This window comes from Tenrec ecaudatus, chromosome 4 (assembly GCF_050624435.1).
Source record: "Tenrec ecaudatus isolate mTenEca1 chromosome 4, mTenEca1.hap1, whole genome shotgun sequence".
Classification (NCBI taxonomy): Eukaryota; Metazoa; Chordata; class Mammalia; order Afrosoricida; family Tenrecidae; genus Tenrec; species Tenrec ecaudatus.
Genome location: NC_134533.1, coordinates 88,450,488 through 88,455,998, shown reverse-complemented (window position 1 = coordinate 88,455,998; position 5,511 = coordinate 88,450,488). Strand labels below are relative to the sequence as shown.

Here is a 5,511-nt window from a genome sequence, read left to right as displayed (position 1 = left end):
GTGGCACGTTGGGGCACGAAAATGTCCTGTCCCACGGGACATTAACAATGTGGGTACCTGAAAGAGGGACTGGGAATGAAGATGGGAAAGGGCGTGGAGAGATGGAGGCAAGACAGAAATCTGATCAAGCCTCTTTAATTGAGCTGAGAGCAGAGGATTAAATAGCCAGTGAAAGGCGGGCAACATTACATCACATGTAAAATAAGGTACAACTGAGGTAGCCAATAGTCATGCATCTCCAAATAAGGCAAACAGGTAAGTATGCTAATGAAGCATACCTGGTGCCTGGGGGGTGGGTGTCATCAGTCATGTATTGACCAATGAACATAGCAGCTGCTAGTGAAAGAGCACCAATCCTACAAAGGGTCAAGGCAGCAATCCTCTGGCGGGAAAGGAACAAAGGGCAGTAAAATCTCAGGGCAGTTTGTATGGCAGGAAACTGAGAGTAAATTCATAAAGGTTGTACATGGTTGAAATCCAGGGTGGGGGGACATGCAGTTCCCTACACTGTTCAATCCCAATAAATGGGGTTATACAGTCATCAATGGCATTAACTCCCTATCCCTCCCCCCCCCCCCCCCCCCGCACCCTCCCCCCCCCCCACCACCCTTATCTTCTCATAGCCTAAGGAACCTTACTGCTGTTACTGTTTCTGAAGGGTTATCTATCTTGGCTTTCATGTATCAGACATTCTTAAATATACAAATGAACCTATGCAAGTCTTACATGACTAATTAGTTAAAAGAAATAAAACCAAAATAGCAAGAGGAGGAACTTTTAAAGAACTGGAGGATCGTTAGGTAGCTCATCAGTGCTATAATGTAGCCTGCATTTATCATCCCTTCCAAGTGGCCCTTCAGAAGGGTACTGCCCAATTATCATAAAGATGAATTCCGAGTCTCCACTACATGCACACCCCTTCCCATTGAAACATTATAATTAGTTTACCATCAATTACTAGAGCCGGGGTGTTTTTTTTTTAACATTTTATTAGGGGCTCATACAACTCTTATCACAATCCATACATATACATACATCAATAGTATAAAGCACATCCGCACATTCCCTGCCCCAATCATTCTCAAAACATTTGCTCTCCACTTAAGCCCTTTGCATCAGGTCCTCTTCCCCCCTCCCCCTCATCCCTTCCCACTCCCCCTCCCTCATGTGCCCTTGGTAATTTATACATTGTTATTTTGTCATATCTTGCCCTATCCAGAGTCTCCCTTCCCCCCTTCTCTGCTGTCCATCTCCCAGGGAGGAGGTCACATGTGGATCCTTGTAATCAGTTCCCCATTTCCAAACCACTCACCCTCCACTCTCCCAGCATCGCCTCTCACACCCTTGGTCCTGAAGGTATCATCCACCCTGGATTCCCTGTGCCTCTAGTCCCCATATGCACCAGTGTACAACCTCTGCCCTATCCAGTCCTGCAAGGTATAATTCTGATCATGGTAGTTATGGGGAGGAAGCATCCAGGATATGGGGGAAAGCTGTGTTCTTCATCGGTACTACCTCGCACCCTGACTGACCTATCTCCTCTCCTAAACCCCTCTATGAGGGGATCTCCAGTTGCCGACACTTGAGCCTTGGGTCTCCAGTGTGCTCTTCCCCCTTCATTCAATATGGTATATATATACACATACACACACATATATACATATCTAATTTTTTTTTTGCATGATGCCTTATACCTGGTCCCTTGGGCACCTCGTGATCGCACTGGCCGGTGTGCTTCTTCCATGTGGGCTTATTTGCTTCTGAGCTAGATGGCGGCTTGTTCACCTTCAAGCCTTTAAGACCCCAGACACTATCTCTTTTGATAGCTGGGCACCATCAGCTTTTTTTGTCACATTTGCTTATGCATCCGTTTGTCTTCAGCGATCGTATCATGGAGGTGTGCACCCAATGATATGATATTTTGTTCTTTGATGCCTGATAACTGATCTCTTCGGGACCACTCGATCACACAGGCTGGTGTGTTCTTCCATGTGGGCTTTGTTGCTTCTGAGCTAGATGGCTGCTTATTTATCTTCAAGCCTTTAAGATCCCAGTCACTATCTCTTTTGATAGCCGGGCACCATCAACTTTCTTCACCACATTTACTTGTTCGCCCGCTTTGGCTTCAGCAGTTGTGTCGGGAGGGTGAGCATCATAGAGTGCCAATTTAATAAAAGAAAGTATTCATGCATTGAGGGAGTGCTTGAGTAGAGGCCCAATGTCCTTCCACCACCTTAATACTAAACCTTTGAATGTAGACACTTAGATCTATTTCCCCATCCTCATATATATGTTTGCATGTACATGTCTTTGTCTAGACCTCCATAAATGCCCCTTGACTCCCAGCTCCTTCCTCCATCTCCCTTGACTTTCCTCCTGCCCCACTACCATGCTCCGTCCCCACCTGGGCTACAGCTATACCTCTTCTCTACGCAACCTTACCCTTGATCATTCCCTTCCCAGCGAAACATTATAATTAGTTTACCATCATTTACTGGAGCCGGGTTTTTTTGTGTGTGTGCTTTTTGGCTAATGCCTTCAGCATAACTTGAAATTTCTTCAATATCAATGGTTCTTGATTTTATGGTACCTCGAAATGGTTGAATGTCAAATGTACTAATATAATACCTCTGTGCTCTTTCCATTTTACTTTGATGCTTACTACATTGTTCAACATTTTACCCATAGAACTTTGTAATACTCTAACTCTAGGCTTGGCATTTTCTTGAGTTCTTTAGTTTAGGACATGCTGAGCATGATTTCCCTTTTTGTTTTTGAATTCTAGATCTTTCCACATTCCACTATAATAATTTACTTTGCTTCACTGCATGAAGTTGATTTTCAGGTAATGAAAATGAAGACAATATTTTGTTGCATATTCATAAAATGGGGCTTCAAAAAGCTTGTGGATATATTCCGTTATCTTCAAACAATATATAAACTATTACTCTTATTCAATCATTATTGACATTTTGCTATGCCCACAATTTTATGTTTTCATTTTGTGTTTTTACTACTACTTTGCATAAACATATGCAGTTATCAGGCCTCATGTCTTATATCATATACTTACTGCATGTAGAACTCTAAGGATTATGGAAAGTACTTGCATATCCACTATACTCAACTGAACTACAAACATCTACTTGATCGCACATTATATTCTTTCCATATTCAAAGTGGTTCAAATTCAATGTTTTAAATATGATCTCCTGCTGTTCCTATGTTAGTTGAAGGTTTAAAATCAATACACATGTTGCATTCTATAGTTATTTATTCAAAATCCTTGAATACAGATCAGAACATCTCAGTCCCAGCCACCATATTTTCACCTTAACATTCTGTCATGTTTTCTGCCAAATTTCCCACCTGCAGGATTTAATTATCTAGCTCATTATGATGCCACTTAATTTGTTAGCTACAAGGTTTTATATATTTTTTTTCTAAAGAAAAAAGCAATATTATTAAGATTGTGTCACAACAGTAGTCTGAAGGCATCTGATTGCTCCATTACTGAGCAGCAGACTTATGCCTTCATTGCAACATATTTAATCAGCATTTTGTCTCATAATATCATTCTGTGATGATTTCAGTTATTTTATTAGGCATTTTCTAATTTTTAGTCATTCTACATTTATCACACATATATAATTATTACTATGTTAAGCATCCAAATACCAAACTACTATTTCCTTTAACTATGATTAGCTACTATTTCCTTTCACTGTGATTTAAAAAGGAAAGGTAAATTAGGACTTCTTGCATGGCGATTTTTAGACAAAGAAGTTTGTTTCCTTTTTGCTATCCTTTGTCATTCTCTCTTTCTCCATCCTTCCTTTCTTCCTTCCTTCTTTAGTCCAGTCTTACCTCTCTTTCAGGATTTTTAGCATTTGATTGAATCATAATGTATATAATAATTCCAAATAATAATACTGGTATTATTACAGTAAGACTACTGAGCGAAATTTATAATTTCTTTTTTTTTGAGTTTAAATGCATTTTATTTTAGACAACCTACACGACATTTTTTTTCCTTAAAAAAAAAAAAAGCCTCCGCTCCAAATAAATCAAGGTCAAAAGTAAATGAAGAGCTCACGATGATATCAGTTCCGTCTGTCTAAGTCCTGATGTCTTGTGGATGAACAGCAGCCAGTCGGGATGAGGCATCGGTCGTGAGTTGCCCACTGTGTTAACATTTCTCCATCTCTAAGCCATCCTTAAAGAAGATCATATATGGGGTGACACCATCTTCACGGTAGTCCAGCAGAGCAACCATGCCATCTGGATTCATGTTCTCACCAATAAAGAACTGGTAGTTTTTGAAATTTGCAAGGACGTTCTTGATTTGTTCTGCAGCACCTGTCATAAAAGGCTTTACTCTTTCTGGTTTCTGTTCTTCAAGTTTTCCTTTGATTGATTTCATGTAGTCTTTGATGTACTTCTTGTAGGCTTCTTTTGTGAAGCTGGTTTCCTGCAAGTGATGGTTCATGACAATATCAACACCAGTGACCACGGTGCTTTCTGCTGCATCACCATCGGGCCTTCAGCTGAGGCGTTACCCCCAAAGAGGGAGTCATCGATGGCACCTTCGGTCCTACTGACCATCTTCCCTCCACTTCCAGGCACAGCCTGTCTGCGATCTCCCGGATCTTGTAGATGTCGGAGAACATCTCATCATGGCTGATGAGGTCCTGGTAGATGATCATGATGGCAGCTGAAGGGAGACAGCGGCGGTGCTAGCTTAGCAGGAGCCCGGAGCTCTGAGCGAGCGCGGTGCGGCCGGAGCGACGCTTGGAGAGGGCGGAGGGGGGGAGCGAGCGGAAAGGGCCCGGAATTTATAATTTCTTAATGCTATTTGAATATATTACACTTTGTGTTCTTAAACTATTGTGTTTTGAAGAGACTAAAAATGTATTTAATATAGGATATGTCCCCACTTGATAGGCAATTATGTAAATTATTTTTTTCTTCATTTTCAAATATTAAAAATTACTTTTTGCTTATTTTGATTTAATTATGTTTTGAATGTTATAACACCATGGTCATTCAAGGAAAAACTATATATATATATCAATATGTATTAAAAATTCTTATTCCTGTTCTTTACACCCAGATCTCTCTTTTCTGAGTAGCATTTTTTGTAAGACACCAGTGTTATTTTTCAAATATAAACACATACTCATGTGTTTATAAATACAAATATGTGTTTATATATATAAATGTGTTTCAAATATAAATACATACTCATACTCTTCCATGTTACTCCATTCTGTATTTTCCCTTTTCACTTTTTTTGGAAACTACTTTCTTTCAGGGTATAGAGATTGTTTTTATTCCTTTTTGCTCTTGCATCAAATTCTATTAGCATAGAAATCGTAGAGGACTTCATTTGAGGTTCAGTAATTCCTCTCCATTATATTACCCTTGATCAAGCCTTACCAGGTATCCCAGGCTCCTCCTCACCCTTGATTTTAGAACACTTGTTCCCTTGTCCCAGGGTTGCTTAACACC

General features: G+C 40.2%; 1 pseudogene; it reads right to left on the bottom strand.

The window, feature by feature from the left end:
- Positions 1-3,965: 3,965 nt before the first annotated feature.
- Positions 3,966-4,706, bottom strand: LOC142446987 (translationally-controlled tumor protein-like; annotated as a pseudogene).
- Positions 4,707-5,511: the final 805 nt, after the last annotated feature.